Raw genomic sequence first — 20743 nt, 5'->3', positions numbered from 1 at the left:
CGGGTTCCCAGCATCAGCCATCACGTTCCCCAGAAGGAATCTCTATTCATAACAAACCCTAAAGGTCACTCGTCTGGGAAGGAGTCTTCTGTCTCCACCCCAGGGCAGGACAGAAGGCCCCAGGCTTTGTGAGATCATCAGGTCCCCAGAGGAAGATCACCTGCTTTTGGCCAGCCTGTGAGCCCCTCTTCTTCCTCTGGGTCTCCTCTGTAGATGATATCTAAAGAGGATGAATAAACATCCCAGTTGGAGATGAACGGCCATTGCCCGCAGGGAGCAATTGTGCGCTAAATGCATGGGCTCTGAACTCAGCCCGCCTGAGCTCAAATCCCCCTTTCATCACCTGCCAACCATGTGGCCTTGGGGAAGTTACTTTTCCTCTCTGTGCCTTAGTTTCCTCTTCTGTAAAATGGGGGACAATAACACCTACTGCACAGGGTTGTCATGAGGACTTAATGCCATCTACTCACTCAGCAACTATTTGCTGAAGGCCTATCAACTTCCAGGCAGTGAGTAATATGGCAGTGAATACAACAGACAAAACTCCTTACCTTCATTTTTTTTTTTTTTTTTTTTTTTTTTTGAGACGGAGTCTCGCTCTGTCGCCCAGGCTGGAATGCAGTGGCGCCATCTCGGCTCACCACAGGCTCTACCTCCTGGGTTCATGCCATTCTCCTGCCTCAGCCTCCCAAGTAGCTGGGACTGTAGGCACCCGCCACCACGCCCAGCTAATTTTTTGTATTTTTAGTAGAGACAGGGTTTCACCATGTTAGCCAAAATGGTCTTGATCTCCTGATCTCGTGATCCGCCCACCTTGGCCTCCCAAAGTGCTGGGATTATAGGCGTGAGACACCGCGCCCAGCCATCTTCAATTTTTTAAAAGGAAATATAGTGAAGAATATTATATACTTCAGAAAATGCCAGCACCAAAAAACATGATGCAAATACAGTAGAATGTTAACAGTTGGAAATCTAGATGATGGGTAAGCGGTAAATGGGTCTTCATGATAGGTTTTCTGTATGTTTGAAATTTTTTATAAATAAAAGGGAAAAGAAAAAAGAGGGAGAGAGAGAGAGAGGAATATCTGCCATTTTGAAACTTACAATCAAGTGAGGAAATAGACAATAAACACATAAGTATAGCTGGACGTGGTGGCACGTGCCTGTAGTCCCAGCTATTCGGGAGGCTGAGGCAGGAGAATCGCTTTAACCTGGGAGGTGGAGGTTGCAGTGAGCTGAGATCGTGCCACTGCACTCCAGCCTGGGCGACAGAGTGAGACTCCATCTCAAGAAAAAAAAAAAAAAAAAATGAAAACTTGTGGTGTGTCAATTGATGTTAAGAAGAGGAATAGAGAATGGCCAGGGTGGTAGAGGAAGTTCCTTTTAAGTCAGGCAGTCAGGGAAGGCCTCCCTGGGAAAGTGACAGGGAAAGTGACATCAGACAGGAGAGCCTAGTTCTCCCAGCTTCCAGGCCTAGGTGCTCCCAGTGTCCATGTACAACCTTCTGCCCAGGAAAAGAGTCGTCGTCAAAGCCCAGGACCCAAGCCTCTTGAGACTGTGGGATCTTGAATTATGTGCAGCAGATATTCTCAGTCTGAAATTCAGATGGGCTGGAAATGTAATCTATTTTAAATTCATTCTCATTTCAATGCTCCATTCCATATGTGGGCAGAAAATTCATCTTATTCAATTGGGATTTTTTTTCCCAACCCCATCACTTTCCCAGCTCCATTCATTTTTTCCCCCCAATTGTGTCTAGGCGTGAGGTTGTCTCTGGCCCTCTTGGCCATTTTATCTCTTGAGATCCTCCCTGCTCTCTGCTTCTGAATTCTTCAAAGCTCTCTGGGGCCCACTGACCAACAAAATCCAAAATATGCTCACTCATAGCTTTTTCTCTGACCTCCTTCCCAGCCTTCTTAGATGGGAGGAAGGAGGGAGGGGAGGGGAGAGCTGTGCATCAGTCAGGGTAGGGTGAGTTCTGCTACAGTAACAGCAACGCTCAAGTCCTGTTTCTCAGTGGCTCCTGATGCACATCCCCTGCTGGGCAGCTGCTGCGCTGCTCTGTGTCTCCTTGCTCCTGGATCCCAGCTGATAGAACAACCACCATTTCAACTGTTGCACAGCACAGGGCAAGAGAAAGCATCAAGCCACAGACTGGCTCCTAAAGTCTCCCCCAGGAAGTGGCACACTTCACTTCTGCACACATTTCATTGGCCAAAGCTTGTTACTTGGCTGTACCTAACTTCAAGCAGAGGAGGGAGTTCAAGTGGAAATCCTACTATGGGCCTGTGCTGTGGTCTGAATGTGTTCCCCGAAGTTCAGATGTTGAGACCTAATCCCCACAGTGATAGCCTTAAGAGGTGGGGCCTTTGGAAGTTGATTAGGTCAGGAGGGCTCCACCCATGAATGGGATTAGTGTTCTTGTAAAAGAGGCTTGAGGGAGCCCATCTGTCCCTTCTGCCATGTGAGGACACACAGAAGTCACCATCTATAAGAAACAGGCTCCCACCAGACACTGAGTCTGCTGGAGCCTTGATCTTGAATTTCCCAACCTCCAGAACTGTGAGCAATGAATTTCTGTTGTTTATAAATTACCCAGTCTAAGATGTTTTGTTGTAGCAGCCTGAACAGACTAAGGCACCCTAAAAGGAAAAGAAACAGAGTATTTGTGGACAGTCCCTAAAGACAGTCACAGAAAGTGAGAGCCTCTTTCAGATTCATTAGGTGTTCAAGATGCCCAAGTCCCTTAGGAATGTTCTTTCCTGGGAGGAAGGGGTGTTTTTGAAACCCAGAAATGTATTCTCTGCTTTTACTAACACATCTGTTTCCTGAGTCAGTAGATGTTCTGCAGTCTAACTGCCTAAATAGGGAACAAAAAATCCAAGGAGAAAACTCGTGCAGCCTTAGATTCCTGGATTTTGAGTATCATGTAATCTTAGACTGGAATCTGAGAAAATGGGACCTGAGAATCTTGCAACCACAGATTTCAAACCTGAAAGGTCTTTGAATCTAATTTCACTTTCTATGCAGTAACTGTCTTAATAATCTTCCTTGCAGGTGGCCACCAGACTTTCTCTGCTTGTATCCTCCCAGGACCACAGAACTCATCGCATCCCAAGGCAGCCTATTCCATCATGGATGAGCTCAAAGTGTTTGAAAGTTCTGCTTTATCAAGTGAGCCAAACTTCCTCCCTCAGGACCATCCACTCCAGGGCCCAGTTATTCTACTGGAGGAGTGAGGGTAAAGCCATCACCAGGACAACCTTGGTGACAGGCTGGACTGGCAGCCAGCTTTTGGGGATGACTTCAGGGAACCCTGAATAGCCATGGGAACCAAATGTGTTACTCCTCTGATGCCTATAATTCCACTATAATAGTCTGGTGGGCTTCTGTTAGGGAGGCTTATACATGGTGGAAAGAATAAAGGCTTGGACTCAGCCTAGGTTCAAATACTGCATCTTGACCTGGCCTGTAGGCAAGTCTTTTCACTTCTCTGAGTTTTGGCTTTCTCATTTGTCCAATAGGAATAACAATAATGATAATAATAATACCTCCCATGCAGGATTGCTAGTATGTTCAATGGGATAATATATCTAAACACCTCACACAATGCCTGGCACATAGCAGGTGCTCAATTAGGTCTGTATTAAAATCCAGGCTCTGTCTGTTATTATTTATATGTCCTTGGACTTCATTTCCTTGAACCCTAGACTCCCCATCTCTAAGGTGGGGTTGATATTACTCACATCCCACCAGGTTCTGGTCAGAATCTTTTAAGTGTTTATTTACAGATAATGTGCCAAGTTCTTTATCTGAATTGGACATTTAATCCTTTACTCTGTGGGTAGAATAATCACCCCAATGTTTTCAACGGGGAAACTAGGGCTCAGTGAGGTTGATTGACTTTGCCCAAGGTCACATCTGGTGAGGTGGCAGACTCAAGATTTGAGTCCAGGCATTTTGCTCCCGTGTATACATTATGTGTACAAAGGACCTGGCACAAAGCAGCTGCTCATTTTGTGCTTGAACTGCTGCTCTGTCCCCAACTCCCCCAAAAAAGCACAACATCCAGAGTAGGCCAAAGCTATGTTACTTGGCTCTACCTAACTTCAAGCAGAGGAGGGGTTTCAAGGGAACCAAGTATTTGTAGTGCAAAGCCACTGAGGTTTTGGAGTTATTCGTTGTGGCAGCTGGCATGGCTTAACCTTGTCCTCTTAGCTGTTTTCAGCATTTGCACCTGAGTGTCAATCAGTTAGGAGGTTTTAGGCTGCAAGTAATAGAATACCCTATTACTCCTGAATTCAATAATAGGTGCCTTCGCAGTCAAGAAATCTGGAGGTTACGTGGCTCCAGGTTTGGTTCATTCAGAGGTTCAATGATGTCATCTAAGACTCGCATTTTGGCTTCAGCACCCTCAGTATATTGGCTGTAGCCCTGAGGCTTGGCCCGTCATGCTCTCAACATGGCTGCCAAAGTTCCAGACATCACATCCTCATGCAACCACTTAAAGGGAAAGAATAGGGGACCTTCCCCACACCCCTTTTTATATAATAATTGAGGCCAGCCCTTCTCAAACCTCCTGTCCCAGCATACTTTCTTTATGTTTTATTGGCCAGAACTGGGTCATGTTCTTGTGGAAGACTACCAAGGCTCACCAATAGCCATCTTCTTCTTCCTGGGCACACATGTGGGATACATTTCCCAGCCTTCTTTGCAGTTAGATGTGGTCATGTGACTGAGGTCTGGCCAATGGGATGTAAGCAAAAATAATTGTACTGATTTCAGGTCTGGCTTATAAAAATCTTCTACCCACAATCTTTCTGCCATCTGCCTGCTGAATGGAGAGGACTCTGAGAATGAGGAAAGCCACAAATAGGAAAAGTCTCAATCCCTATATGACCTGCAGAAAACAGATCCCTCCTGTCAAGACTTATTGCAGTTTGATGTGAGAAAGAACCAAGCATTTATAATGCAAAGCCACTGAGGTTTTGGAGTTATTTGTTACAGCCGTCAACATGGCTAAACCCAAGGCATAGATGGACGGAGCTCAGGGAGACAGCTGCCTTCCTCACATGCTGGGGCTAAGAGGGGTGCCAGCAGGGAGGAGAAGGGCTTCTGTAGATGTCCAAATCTGACCCAGACCAGCTTCCACCACTGTCTAGCTGTGTGACTCTGGGCAAGTGCATGACCCTTTCTGAGCCTCCTTAAATAGTTACGTGAGGCAGTGGGACTGGAGGCTCTCACCCTAAGTGCCCATATGATTATGACATTCACTGACTCCTTCCTCACAGCAGCCAGTGGCCAAAGAGAAAGGGTGTGGCTCCCCTAGGGGCTCCGGGTCAGGGTCACTGCTCTGTGTGGAATCTGGGCTCTGCTGCCCAGAACGGCCCTCCTGATGTCTGGAATTCCACCATGAGTGACTCATGCCTTTGGGAAGCCACTGCCCTGACCCCACTGAGTAATAACAATAACAGCCCCTCGTGGCTTTTTCTTTGCTGAGAGTTTCATAGTCCATGGTCTAATCTGGTCCCCAGCACACGGCTGTGAGTAGGCAGTGAAGGTGGAGAGAGTTAGAATTGCCATACACGATACAGGAAGCAATGTGCCCACAGCTACACAGCAAGTTAGTGGCCAAGCCTAGAGTCCTGGACTGTGGCTTTTTCCCCAAAAACCCTTTGCTTGAAAAGGCTGCCTCTGATATTCGTGTGTCCATGTTCATAGCAGATTATTCACAATAGCCAAAAGGTGAAAGGCACTCAAGTGTCCATTGATAGATTAGTGGATAAGCAAAATATAGTGTATCCACACAATGGAAGATTTTCAGCCTTAAAAAAGGAAGGCAATTCTGATACATGCTACAACAGGGATGAAGCTTGAGGACATTATGCTAAGTGAAATAAATCAGTCACAGAAAGATGCATACTGTGTGATTCCATTTATAGGAGGTATCTGTCAAAAGTAGTCCAATTCATAGAGACAGAAAGTGGAATTGCCAGGGGCTGGGGAGGGGGAAATGAGAAGTTTCCTTAATGGGTTTAGAATTTCAGTTTTGCAAGATGACGAGTTCTGTGGAAGGATGGTGATAGAAACTCAATAATGTGAATGTACTTAAAGCCATGCATTGTACATTTAAAATTGCTTAGATGGTAAATTTTATGTTCGGTGTGTTTTGCCAAAATGTAAAAGTTAAAAAAAAAAAAAGCTCTCCTAAGAGGTAGATGCTAAGTTCTAATATTTTTCAGGACATATAAATTAGTTTACCATGATTTGTATCAGTCAGGATAGGCTAGGTCATGCTGCTGTAACAAACAGCTCCAAATTCTGACTCTAGATTAGACTGCCCTTACACTAACTCTGTTCCTCCTGGAACATTCTTCTTTGCCATCCTAAACCTCTCCCTACTCTGCCTGTACCCCAAACCTGGAATAAGGCAATAGAATCAGACATACTCAAACTTGTCTGGCTGTGTGACTGTGGGCAAACCAGTTAACCTCTCTGGGCCTCAGTTTACTCATCTGAAAAATGGGGACAATAAATGAACCTTGAGAAGAGAATTCAAGGAGTATGGAAACATTTAGCATGATCTAGGGCATAGTGTCAGGCTGTGGGTATATTTAAACCTCATGCAGAGCTTGGCACCCAGGCAGGAATGGGGTAGGCTTCAGTCTCCTGCCAGTCAGGCCCTCAGCCTGAACAATCTCGAGAACACCTTCTTCCAGCCAGCCTTGCGTCAGGGCCGGGGAATGGGTGGGACAGGAGCCAGAGGCTGCAGAGACAGCCGTCTAGCGCCTGGGATACTTTTCTCCCCAATAATCTGTTTTCAATCTTTCATTATTATATTTTTTTCTTTTTTGAAACCCATCCTGCCAAGCAACAGGCATGCAAGTGTAGTCAACTCCCAGCCCAGCCTACATCAAAGTCTTTGCGAATTTCTGCTTTGAATCATGGGGTAGGGGACCCTGCCTTATATCACATGTGTCCAGCCTCCACACCTTTGCAAGTGTGCTGTTTCCACACCCTGCCATGCCCCATGCCCTCTGTCTTTCCAGATTCTGTTCACCATCTGTCAAGGCTTGGCCACAGGGCTCTCCCCTGCCAACAGCTCTCTGATGTCTCTCCCTCCCTTGTTAACACAACCCCTACAGCCTCACCAGATCTGGGGACATGTATTGAATTCTCATCTTCTTTATTTAACACCTTTGAGGGCAGGGACAGCATCATCCACTTTGTCTGATGACTTTCATGAATCGATAAAGTGTTTTTTATCACCACCATACCAATGGCAGGAGAGATGATGAGGATGTTTATCCCCATTTTACAGATGAGAACATGGAGGTCATGAGACCGGAAGTGATAGTCACCCAGTTGGGGAATCAGGCCCTCTATCCCGACGCCCTCGCTCTCTCTAATCTACCCTGCTGGGCTAAGCACACAGTAGGTGTGTGCCTAAATGTGCATGAGTAGGGGGCTGGGCAAAGGCTGGGGACTGGCAAGCTCTTCCCTGAACTCATTTCCTCTTCTGCCTGGACAAGCAGTGAGTCTACATTTCCAACCTTCCTTGCGAGGAAAACAAAGTCTTCCAGTGGACTGATTATGAAAGTGGGCCAGATTCTGCACCACTATCTGTTTCCACACCCCTTTGCAATGTGACTTTGCCTTCGTTCTCTCCAATGTGGGTTGGCTTTGGGACTCTCTTTGGTCCATTGAATGTGGTGGAAGTGACCTTGTGCTAGTTCTGAGCCTGAGCCTCAAAAAGAATGCAGTCCTTGCAGACTCTCTCTCTCTCTCTCCCACCCTCTGCTCCCCACCTTCCCCCACCCCCCTGAACCTGACCCACCCCCGCCAGCCTCCTCCACCATGAGACAAGCCAAGGCCAGCCCACTGGAGAATGGGACCAACTCTTTTTTTTGAGACGAAGTCTCACTCACTTTGTCAGCCAGGCTGGAGTACAGTGGGGCAATCTCTGCTCATTGCAACCTCTGCCTCCCAGGTTCAAGCAATTCTTCTGCCCCAGCCTCCCAAGTAGCTGGGACTACAGGCACACACCACCATGCCTGGATAATTTTTGTATTTTTAGTAGACAGGTTTTGCCATGTTGGCCAGGCTGGTCTCGAACTCCTGACCTCAAGTGATCCACCTGTCTCGGGCTCCCAAAGTGTGCCTGGCCCCAATTCTTACATAAGACAGTTCTACCATTACTTTAAGTCACAAACATGGTCTCAACTCAAATTTAAAATGTCCAGTCAAGCTATTAATCCAAATTCCCAATTGGATCTGGGTTTAAACCTTCTCCCCTTGCCCAGCTGGGGCCTGTCCTGGGGAGGCAGTTTGGGGGGCTCCTTCTGTAGACCTCCTCCCCTCCCCCACAAGTGGGGGCTGTGGAGATAGTAAGGGGAGGGGAAGGGTCTCACTTGAGCTGCCGCCATCCTGCTGGCTTCCAGCTGACAGTGTCACAGATGTCCCACAGATGGCCATTGCTGCAGGGCTCCCTCACTCTTGACCCTGGGGGGGATGCACTTCTCCTTCTGGAGGTCCCTTGCAAGTCCTTCCTTGGCCCTCAGGAATCCAACATCCAACTCCAGCTTCTTGCTGCTAAGACCACTCCACCCTCCAGGAGGCCCTAGGGAACAAGACCCAAGCAGAACCCTGCAAGCTACCCCCACCCCAGCCCACAACGAATCCCCAAACCCTTCCATGTCCCCTGCCTGGCATCTGGAGGGGCAGAAGTGGCCCCCTCTGGGTGAGGTCTCATAGCTGGAGCTGCCGCTCCTCCTGCAACACCTCCTCCCCAAACCCCAAGCCCTTTATTTTCCCACAGTCAGTGAGGGAGTGAAGGCTGAGGAGACAGATCCTCGGCCACCTTCTTTGTAAATCCGTCGGACCTGATGATCCAGTCCAGAATTTCACATCTTTCCTATCCTGGGGTCTTCTGTTGAATATTTTGATATATTTCAACAGAAGGAAACAGGACTTTTATACTGTTCTTGCTCTGGATTTTATTATCTTTGTATCTTAAATATTTTCTCACCTTTCCTTATAGATACCTCACTTAAAAAATTTTAATTGCAGCAAAATATACATAACATAAAATTTAGCTAATTAGGAAGGGCACAGTGGCTCACGCCTGTAATCCCAGCACTTTGGGAGGCTGAGGCAGGTAGATCACGAGGTCAGGAGATCGAGACCATCCTGGCTAACACGGTGAAACTCCGTCTCTACTAAAAATACAAAAAATTAGCTGGGCGTGGTGGCGGGTGCCTGTAGTCCCAGCTACTAGGGAGGCTGAGGCAGGAGAATGGCATGAACCCGGGAGGTGGAGCTTGCAGTGAGCCGAGATCACGTCACTACACTCCAGCCTGGGTGACAGAGCGAGACTTCATCTCAAAAAAAAAAAAACACCAAAAATTAGCTAATTAATCATTTGAAGTGTACAGTTTTGTGGCATTAAATATAGTCACATTGTTCTGCAACCATCACCACCAAACCTCTCCAAAATGTTATCTTGCAAAACTGAAACTCTGTACCCATTAAACACTAACATCCTATTCCCCCTCCTCCCAGCTCCTGGAATTGCCATTCTACTTTCTGTCCCTATGAATTGGGCTACTTTTTAATTTTTTTTTTTGAGACGGATCTCACTCTGTCGCCTAGGCTGGAGTGCAGTGGCGCAATCTCGGCTCACTGCAACCTCCGCCTCCCGGGTTCAAGCGATTCTCCTGCCTCAGCCTCCCCAGTAGCTGGGATTATAAGCACATACCACCACGCCTGGCTAACTTTTGTATTTTTAGTTAAGATGGGGTTTCACCATGTTGGCCAGGCTGGTCTCGAACTCCTGACCTCAGGTGGTCTGCCCACCTTGGCCTCTCAAAGTGCTGGGATTATAGGCGTAAGCCACCGCATCCAGCCTACTTTAGACACATACTTTGTCTAAGTGGAATAATACAGTATTTGTGCCTTCTTGTCTGGCTCATCTCATTTAGCATAGTGTCCTCAAGGGTCATCCACGCTGTAGCATCTATCAGAATTTCCTTCCTCCCTAAGGCTGAATAATATTCCATTTACATATAGACCACACTTTGTTTATTCATTCGTCCATTGTTGGATACTTGGATTGCTTCCACCTTTGACTATTGTGAATAGTGCTGCTACGATCACGGGTGTACACATATCTGTTCAAGACCCTGCTTTTCAGTTATTTTGGGCGCATACCCACAAGCAGAATGACTGGATCATAAGGTAATTTTATTTTACATTTTTCGAGGAACTGCTGTACAGTTTTCCGTAGCTGTTATACCATTTTACATTCCTACCAACAGGGCACAATGGTTCCAATTTCTTCACATCCTCACCAACACTTATTTTCATTTTTTAAAAATAGTAGTCATCCTAATAGGTGTGAGATGGCATGTTTCCAATCTTTTGCTGATAAAAACGGCAGTGGATAATCTTGTACACACCTCATTTCACACATATGAAAATATATCTGTCGTTTAATTCGTAAGAGTGGAATTGCTGGATCAAAGCATCTTTTGGAATTTCTTATGGAAGTCTAACTTATACACAAAATTGCACACAAATCCCAAGTGCTTAGCTTGATGAATTTTCACAGAGTGACCACGCTCCTGAAGATGGTGTCCAGAACATTGTCGGCCCCAGAGAAGCCCCCAGATGGCCCCCAAAGAGCAGCCATCATCCTGACTTCTAACATCATAAATTAGTTTTGCCTCTTGTGAACTTTTTGTGAGTGGAATCATACAATATGTATTATTTTGTGTGTGGCTTCTTTTGCTCGACACATATGTGTGCAAGTTCCATCTACACTGCTGTGTGTAGTTGTTCATTCATTTTCATTCTCACTGGAGTATTGCATTGTATGAAGATACCACAATTTATCCGTTCTGCTGTCGATGAGCATTTGGGTAGTTCCTGGTTTAGGGATATTTCAAATTATGTGGCTATGGAGATCACTGGCATAGTCCTGTCCAATAAAATATGATAGACACAGAAGAACTGAAAATATGAGTCAAACAGATATTTGTACCAAAATGTTCACAGCAGCACTATTCACCATAGCCAAAAGGTGGCAACAACCGAAATGCCCATCAGTGAATGAATGGATAAACAAAATGTGGTATATCCTTACAATGGAACATTATTCAGTCTTAAAAAAGGAAGGAAGTTCTGACATATGCTACAACATGCGTGAACCTTGAAGACACTATACTGAGTGAAATAAGCCAGGAACCAAGGACAAATTGTGCATGATTTCTCCCGTATGAGGCAACCTAGAATAGTCCAGTTCACAGAGACAGAAAGTAGAATAGTGGCTGCCAGGGGCTGGGAGAAGAGGAGCAAGCAGAGTTGTTGTTTTATAGAGGCAGAGTGTCAGTTTGGGAAGATGAAAACGCTCTGGGGGTAGATGATGGTGATGGTTGCGCAACAATGGGAATGTACTTAACAGAGCTGAACTTTTGGACCCTTAAAAATGGTCCAAATGGTAAATGTTATGCATATCTTACCACAATAAAAAGGTAAAAATATATAATATGATCCACAATGCAAGCCATTTATATTTCTAGCAGCCACATTCAAAAAAGAAAAACAAATAGGTAAAAGTAATTTAAAAAATTACTTAACCCAGGCCAGGTACAGTGGCTCATGCTTGTAATCCCAGCATTTTGGGAGGCTGAGGTGGGCAGATCACTTGAGGTCAGGAGTTTGAGACCAGCCTGGACAACATGGTGAAACCCCATCTCTACTAAACATACAAAAAAAAAATTAACTACGGGTGGTAGCAGGTGCCTGTAGTCCCAGCTACTCAGGAGGCTGAGGCAGGAGAGTCACTTGAATCCGGGAGGCAGAGGTTGCAGTGAGCCAAGATCATGCCACTGCATTCCAGCCTGGGCGACATAGTGAGACTCCGTCTCAAAAAAATAAAAAACAAAAATAAAAATTACTTAATCCAATCTATCCAAAATATTATTGCGACACATCATCAATATTAGCAAGTTATTAAGGAGTCATTTTGCATTTTTGTTAGTATACAAAATCCCATATATATTTCACACTTGCAGCACATCTCAATTTGACCAGCCATATTTCTTTCTTTTTTCTGAGACTGTCTCGCTCTGCTGCTCAGGCCGGAGTGCAGTAGCACGATCTTGGCTTACTGCAGCCTCCGCCCCTGGGTTCAAGCAATTGTTGTGCCTCAGCCTCCCAAGTAGCTGGAACTACAGGTACGTGCCACCACGCCTGGCTGATTTTTGTATTTTTAGTAGAGACGGGGTTTTGCCATGTCAGCCAGGCTTGGATCAGCCATATTTCAAGGACTCAGCAGCCACATGTGGTGGGTGGCTCCACATCAGATCATGCAGGTCTAGTTCAAGTCTTTTGATGAATGTGTCATGCATACCTGTTAGATATGTGCATTTTTAATTTTGATAGATGTTACCAGATTAGCTTCTATAGGTGTTAAACCAAGTTTTCTTTTCTGGTTTTTTTTTTTTTTTTTTTTTGGTTTGTTTGGAGATGGAGTCTCACTCTGTTGCCCAGGATGGAGTGCAATGGCGAGATCTCAGCTCACTGCAAGCTCCGCCTCCTGGGTTCAAGTGATTCTCCTGCCTCAGCCTCCCGAGTAGCTGGGACTACTGGCGTGTGCCACCACACCCAGCTAATGTTTGTATTTTTAGTAGAGACAGGGTTTCGCCATATTGGCCAGGCTGGTCTTGAACTCCCGACCTCAGGTGATCCGCCCTCCTCGGCCTCCCAAAGTGCTGGGATTACAGGTGTGAGCTATCGCACCTGGCCAAAACCAAGTTTTAATCCCACCAACAATGTAAGAAGGAGTGTGTCTCCATATCCCCACCTGCATAAGTTTGCCAGTTTGATAGCAAAACAGTGCCTGCTCAGGTGGTGTGGGTTTAACACATGCTTCTCTTCCTAGGAGTGAAAATGAGGATCTTTTTATATGTTAAAATGCCGGTGCGCTTTCCTTTCTGTGAACCATTGGCTCACCAATTTGAGGGCTATTTTATACTTCTCTCACCCCTCTCCCCGTTCTCCAGGCCCCACCAGAGTTGGGACTAAATGAGGGCTCAAAGCCAGATATTTCAGAATCGTGCTGTTGTCATGCTGGCAAATTCTGAGTTCTGGGAAGCAGGGCTTATCCTTGAGGGCACACCGCCCCCTGCTGGCCAAGATGGGTTTTTCCTCCCCAGCTTAGACCAGGAGAGGAGGCAGGACGGCTGGCGACTGAGGGGGGCTGCCTCTGGAGTCTGGGTTTGATCTCACGTATACCATTGACTCCTATGTGACCTCAGGTAAGCAACTTCACCTCTCTGGGCTTTCTACTTCCTCACTTATAAAATCGAAATAATAGCCATTCTTCTCACTCTCGGCGTTGTTGGAGGAATAATCCGGTGATCGGGCTTGAAGGTGCTTCACAGAGTGTGGCAAAAAACAAGTGCTAACTAAACAGTGGCTGGGATTCTTGACATTCAGAAAGACCCAGTGGAGAGAGAGAAAGGATGACGGGAGCTTAGCAAAAGAAGCAGCTGGTGCAGCTGGAATTTCATAGGTCCACTTCTGCCTAGCCAACTTCTAAACCTGTTTTCTCTTGGCTCCCTCACTTTCCAGCCAGAGGCTCAGTCATACTGCAATGCTGAGAACTCCCTGCCTAAGCCAGACAGGGCCTTGACCTTTCCCCCACGTTGGGCTGGGCACACTAGAGTGCTGAGCAAATCCACACTCAGCACCTCCCCTCCCCCCCCCACACACACACATACACAAAGCCACACATGCAAAGCATTTGGATATCTTCTTCCAGGGAGCTTATAGACACCCCAGCAGAGGCTTCTGTGATCACACTGGCTGAGCACCAGCTCTCTGTGTGGTGCTGGATGAGGGGAGTTTTATCTGAGCCACTCTGGCCCCCCCGCTGTAGGGCCCTGTCCTCTTATCTGACATTCAACTCTTGCCTAATTGACAATTACACTCATATCCTTCCTCTGCTCTGCAACCTTCCATGGCTCCCCAGTGCCTGCCACGTAAGGCCAGATTCCTCACCCTGGCATTCAAGGCCACTCATGGCCTTGGATGGTCTGTGTGTGGAGGGGCCCACTAGGCTACATGAGGAACGCTCTCTCAAATCCTGCCCTTCCTTCAAGATTGAACTAAATGCCACTTCCTTCCTTCCTTCATTTCTCTACCCATTCATTCAACATGATTTATTAAACACAAAATGTATTTATTAGCAAATATTTATTACCTATTATGTGAAGACATTATTCTAGGCAGTGGAGAGAGATAGCGGTCTCAGCCAATTGCAACTGAAATGTGTTAGTTTTGCAAATGTGAAACATATGCCCATGCGAATGCGTTGGAAAGTTCCTCCACGGCCCTGGGAGAGGACATGCAAGTCAGGAGCCCTGATGCGTCACCGGCCTCACAGTAAATTCACCTCTGTGCCCAAGAATGCAGGGCTGTCTCCTGGTCCAGGATCATGGTCTCTTCCTCCTCTGATCTCCAAGGACTTGCACTCTCGGCTCTGCCACTGACCAGCTTTGTGACTTTGGGAAGTCATTTTTCTAAGTCTCAGATTATGTATGTAAATGGATATATAGGAAGTGATTCCTACCTTGAGAGAGGAATTAAATGTTAATTAAATTGCTTAAAGGGGTTACATTAGATTAGGTGTAAAAACGTCTGCACGTGGTAAGTGCTCATTGAGCGGCAGCCGTTATTATTATTACTATTAGCCGCAGCTGACTTGGGCAACACCTGCTACCTGCTTCCAGATGGATCCAGAGGTTTGCTTTCTTTGCCCACTGGAGGGCAGCAGAAAGCAGAAACCTGCCTTCCAGAGCTTTGCACCCCGGCTAACACCTAACACTGGCCTCTCAAGAGGCAGGAGGAAGGGTAAGGGGGTTCTGGGCTCAAAAGTGAGGCTGGCCAGTGAAAAGTCCTGTTCATTTTCTGTGTCTCTAGGACTGGATGCTAGTGGCTGGGGTAGGCTCCCTAAACAGCTCCAATCAATGGAAAGGCAGCCAGGTCATCCAGCCCACAGCCCCAGTGTCCATCCCTGGATGCATCCCATAGTCCTGGACAGGATGGGCAGGAGTTCTGGCCTCTGGAGCTGCTCTTCGCATTTCTGTCTGTGTGACCTTGGGCAAGTGCCTTGACCTCTCTGTGCCTCCATTTCTTTTTCCGTAAAATGGAAATATTGCTGTTTCCCCCAAAAGGAAAAGCTTCCATATATGCAGAGGGATGGCCATTCTTGCGTTGCTTTGCATCAGGTAAATCTGTTACATTGTAATTAGCTTTTTTCTTCTGATCACAAATACAATGCATTAATTGGTTTGAATATTTTGAGTGCCCTACAGCAGGTCAACCCCTGTATGAGCTGATGAAATTGGCAAAAATGAAGCTAGTCGTTGTGTTGGGGTGGTGGGATTCTGGATGACAGAGTTCCCCCCTCAGCAACCGCCACCCCATTCTCCAAACTTTCTATGTTATTGCATCGCCTTTACAATGGTAGAAAAGAGAGACCAGGAGGCATGCTAACTGAGCACCTACTATGTGTGAGATGTTTCCATTTATCCTTTCCCTAATTCTGCAGGCTCCACACAGGCAAGCCCATGTCTGTGTTGCTTGCTGCTGTTTTCCCAGTGCCCAGCACCGTACCTGGCATGTCGTAGGTCCTCAAAACATACTTGTTTAGTGGTCAAAGAAATGATTTGTGCAAAGTTTACAAATGAGGAAATTGAGGTTCAAAGAGGTTATGTGACTTGCTCAATGTCACCTAGCTAGTGGGACGCAGGACCAGGATCACTGGACTTCAGGTCCTGAGGAAGGTCTTTCTACTCATGCCTGTCCCTCTGCCTCCTCACATTCCGACACCCTCTTTGTAAAGCTGTCTTATTTTACAGGCATCTGATCAGGCGGCCTGCAAGAAGAGTGCGCGCCCTTAGCCAGTATGGCCACGCTTCCTCCCTTAGGGGCTGCTGGGTGTGCCCCTCATCTTCTCAACCCCCTGGGGACCCCTGGAGGATCTGGAGCACACCCTCCAGCTGGGGGATTTGCCCAGCAGGTGAGGCCCCTTAGTCGCTGTAGCCCATTTGGAAGTTTGGCAGGTGGGTTTCTAGTGCAAGGCCACCTCTGCCCTCTGAGCTCAGAGCCACCTATTTCTGCCCCACCCAGTCCTGCACACACCTGGTAGCAGGTGCAGGGAGGAGGCAAAAGCCGGACTTTGCCCCTTTGTCTTGCACCCCTTTTCCCATTCTCAGGCAGATGTGTGTCCAAAAGTGTTTGACCTCTGCTGTGTGCATATGGGAATATGCACATGTATACATGCATGTCCCCATGCACATACCTGTGGACATGGGCAGCCCTGTGTGTGAGCACACATGTGTGTCTGAGTGTGGCTTGTGCGATCCTCCATGTGCCCGTGGGTGCAGACGTGAATCCGAGTGTGAACGTGAGCTTATATGTAGCTCTGCATGTGTGTGGGTAATGCTGAAGGATAGACCACCAAGCAGAAGGGCATCTCCTTGCCCCGCCTCAGTTTCCTCGTCTGTAAAATGGGGACAACAATGGCACCTAACAGGTGGAACCGGCAAGGCACACAGTAAGTGTCATGATAGTAGCCCTTTTTATTAAACTTCTCGGGGATGTGTGCGGATTCCACAAAATAAGAACGCGGAAAGGGACTGGTTCAAGAAATGTTTCTCCCATCATTCTTTCATCCTTAGGTCCAGAAGTGTTTCTTCTGTTCTCTTGGTTTTATCACTGCAAAGGTAATATAACAACAGTGGAGGAAGTTTGAGAAGAAAACATGTGGAAGGGGAGATACCTGTCCCGCAAAACCCCACCACTCCCAACACAAGAAGGAATTTCATTTTTGCTTGTTCTTTTCCTGACTTTGTCCATGAGCCAGCGTGGAGCTTGGCACACAGCGCCGAGCTCGAAAAAAATATTCGGATGTTTTAACAAATATATATTAGCTAAAATGACTACACTGAGTATTTTTCCATCCTGCATTTATTCACACATCATGGACATTTTCCATATGATAGCTGGTCTTTATAGTTATTATAATTATTATTATTATTTTGAGATGGAGTCTGACTCTCTCGCCTGGGCCGGAGTGCAGTGGCTCAATCTCGGCTCACTGCAACCTCCGCCTCCCAGGTTTAAGCGATTGTCCTGCCTAAGCCTTCTGAGTAGCTGGGATTACAGGCATGCACCACCACGACAGGGTAATTTTTGTATTTTTAATAGAGTTTTCACCATGTTGGCCAGGCTGGTCTTGAACTCCTGACCTCCAGTGATCTGCCCACCGTGGCTTCCCAAAGTGCTGAGATTACAGGCATGAGCCACCACGCCCAGCCCAGTCTTTATAATTATTAAAGATAATAGGCCAGGCGCGGTGGCTCATGCCTGTAATCCCAGCACTTTGGGAGGCCGAGGTGGGCAGATCATGAGGTCAGGAGATGGAGGCCATCCTGGCCACATTTCACAATGTGGCCTAGTGTTTCCACATTGTGAAACCCCATCTCTACTAAAAATACAAAAATTAGCTGGGAGTGGTGGTATGTTCCTATAGTCCCAGCTACTTGGGAGGCTGAGGGAGGAGAATCACTTGAACCCGGGAGGTGGAGGTTGCAGTGAGCTGAGATCATGCCACTGCACTCCAGCCTGTGGACAAAGTAAGACTCTATCTCAAAAAAAAAAAAAAATTAGGAACTACCTACTGCTATAGACGAGTCACTTGTATTAAGAAATGTTATGTCGCAGTAATGAACATCTTTTTCCATCTAGAATTTTTTTTTCTTTCTTTGGGACAGGTTAGTGTTTCCACACTGGGAATAGGGTGTCCCAGAATTTATAAAGGGGATTCCACTGAAAAAAACCAGAAACATTAACCATCAAGGCCATGCAAATCAAAGCCACAATGAGATCCCACTACACACCCCCACGAGGATGGCTACAATAAAAAAGACAAATAATAACAAGTGTTGGTAAGGAATCAGAGAAATCAGAACTCTCATACATTGCTGACAGGGATGAAAAGAGTGAACAAAGCCAATCATAAAAGACCACAGGCCTGGACGCACTGGCTCATGCCTGTAATCCCAGCACTTTGGGAGGCCAAGGTGGGAGGATCACTTGAGCCCAGGAGTTCTAGACTAGCCTGGGCAACATAGGGAGAACCCATCTCTACAAACAATTTTTTAAAAATTTGCTGGGCATGGCGGTGCACTGTGGTCCCAGCTACTTGGGAGGCTGAGCAGGGAGGGTCATGTGAGCCCTGGAGTTCGAGGCTGCAGTGAGCTGTGATTGCACTGTTGCACTCCAGCCTGGGCAAGAGAAGGAGACCCTGTCTCAAAAGAAAAAAAAAAGACCCCAGGTTGCATGACTTCTTTTCTATGAAACATCTAGAAAAAGCAAATCCATAGAGACAGAAAGTAATTGGCAGTTACCTAGGGCCAGAGGGGGGTCGGCTGCAGGACTGACTGCTGATAGGTACAGGGTTTCTGTGGGGGATAATGAAAAAGTGCCAAAATTGATTGTGACAAATATATAAAAAACTATTGAATTGTATACTTTATCTGTTGTTGTTGTTTTTGAGACAGAGTCTTGCTCTGTTGCCCAGGCTAGAGTGTAGTGGCATGACCTTGGCTCACTGCAACCTCCATCTCCCAGGTTCAAGCGATCCTCCTGCCGCAGTCTCCCGAGTAGCTGGGATTACAGGCGCCCACCACCATGCCCAGCTAATTTGTGTATTTTTTGTACAGATGGGGTTTCACCATGTTGGCCAGGCTGGTCTCGAACTCCTGACCTCAAGTGATCTGCCCGCCTCGGCCTCCCAAAGTGCCAGGATTACAGGCATGAGCCACCACACCCTGCCTGAATTGTACACTTTAAATGGGTGAATTGTATGGCATGTGAATTTTATCTCAATAAAGCTGTTATAATCATCTATTTTTTAAAAAAGGATGGAGACCCAAGATGACAATAAAAATGCACGCCGTCATTTACTGGGAGCAGGGACTATTGCCAGGACTCATTAATCTCATGTATCTTTCACAATAACCCTATTGGCTTATTTTCCCCATTTTACAGATAAGGACGCTGAGATTCAGAATGACTAAGTAACTGGCCCAACGGCACTTAGTTTTTTAGTGGTAGAGGTGTGATTTGAACCCAAGCTCATGCTCAATTTGAAGTACTTTTGTTGCCTCTTTAGAAGGCACCAGGAGCTAACGCACCAGGCCGACAGGACAGACAGGGGCCCAGGATCGGGGCCTCCTCTCTCCCCTGCCATTATCTGGCCTGGGCAGCCACAGCTCATGATCAGGGCTCTCTATCTCTCCCTCAGGCCTTCTCCCTGCATCTCCCTGTGTATGGCCCCTCCAGTAGAAACCCAGTGGAGGCTGATCTGGCAAACAGATCTGACTCAGCCCTCTCCAAGGCAGCTCTCAATCCTGTCCACCAAGTAGCCTCCGAGACTTCCCAACTTTACCGCACAGAAATAATAATACATGTGCACAAAGATGCACAGACAAAGATGTTCAACATAGCATTGTTTCTAAGAGGGAAAAACTAGAAAGAACCTAAATGTCCGACACTGGAGGACCAGTTATTCCACGACGTAATGCGCAGCCCTTAAAAATCCTATAGCAGAAGGATCCTTTCTGACATAGAAAAATGTTCACAGTATATCAAGTGAGAAAAGCAGAGCCCTCCTAGCCGCTGCTGCCTGCCCCCCAGGCCAACCCCTGCTTGCATCTACAATCCAGCCACATTAACCCTCTTCTGGTCCCCCAGATGCTCCAGGCTTGCTCTTCTCAGGCGTTTGCAGTTGCTTCTTCCTCTGCCTGGAATCCACTTCCCATCCCATCCCTTGTCATTCTCTTTCAAGCTGGCTAACTCTGCTGCAGCCTTCAGGTCTCAGCTGAGCTCTCTCTTCCCCTGGGAAGGACCCTTGGGCCCTCAGGATGGGGCAGGGTCCCTCCTCTGTGCTCTCACGGCCCTGTGGGTCACCCATTATGGCCCCCATCACCCTCTCTGTGACTGGCCATTTAAATGTCTGCTGCCTGCATTTGACGCCAGAAGACAAGTCCAGACCTGTCTAACTGGCCTGACACTGCTTTCTTAGTGTCTTATCTCAGAGGAGGCCTCTTCCAGTGACTTCTGTGGCAACTGGAGCAAAAGCCAGACTCCTTTTCATGTTCTCCAAGGCCTTGCTTGGTCTGGCCAGTGCCACATGTTTTCCAACATGCCAAATGCATGCCTGCCTCAGGACCTATGCATTTGCTGTTTCTTCTGCCTGGAATAAATGAAAAATAAATAAATACTTTTTTTTTTTTTTTGGAGATGGAGTCCTTTCTGTTGTGCAGGCTGGAGAGTAGTGGCACGACCTTGGCTCACTGCAACCTCTGCCTCCCGGGTTCAAGTGATCCTCCCACCTCAGCCTCCCAAGTAGCTGGGACTACAGGCATGCGCCACCATGCTCAGCTAATTTTTTTTTGTATTTTTATTAGAGATGGGATTTTGCCATGTTGCCCAGGCTGGTCTCAAACTCCTGGCCTCAAGTGATCCGCCTGCCTCAGTCTCCCAAAGTGCTAAAATTACAGGCATGAGCCACAGTGCCCAGCCATAAATACAATAATTTTTTTTTTTAAAGAAAATTTAGGCCGGGCGTGGTGGCTCACGCCTGTAATCCCAGCACTTTGGGAGGCCA

General features: G+C 46.9%; 1 long non-coding RNA gene across 6 annotated transcripts in view; it reads left to right on the top strand.

Moving 5' to 3' along the window:
* The window catches only part of LOC106634193 (uncharacterized), an 89391-nt gene that overhangs the window by 47585 nt on the left and 21063 nt on the right, over nucleotides 1-20743 (top strand). For 4 of the 6 annotated variants that reach the window (XR_010110999.1, XR_008622344.2, XR_004668237.3 and 1 more), the window contains one exon: nucleotides 3058-3174. This is a non-coding gene — a long non-coding RNA (uncharacterized LOC106634193). Of the gene's footprint in view, nucleotides 1-3057; nucleotides 3175-15926; nucleotides 16088-20743 lie in introns of all 6 variants that reach the window. The other 2 variants (XR_010111000.1, XR_004668240.3) reach the window with 1 other exon arrangement.

This window comes from Pan paniscus, chromosome 21, assembly GCF_029289425.2.
Source record: "Pan paniscus chromosome 21, NHGRI_mPanPan1-v2.0_pri, whole genome shotgun sequence".
NCBI lineage: Eukaryota > Metazoa > Chordata > Mammalia > Primates > Hominidae > Pan > Pan paniscus.
This window is presented reverse-complemented; position numbering and strand designations above follow the sequence as displayed.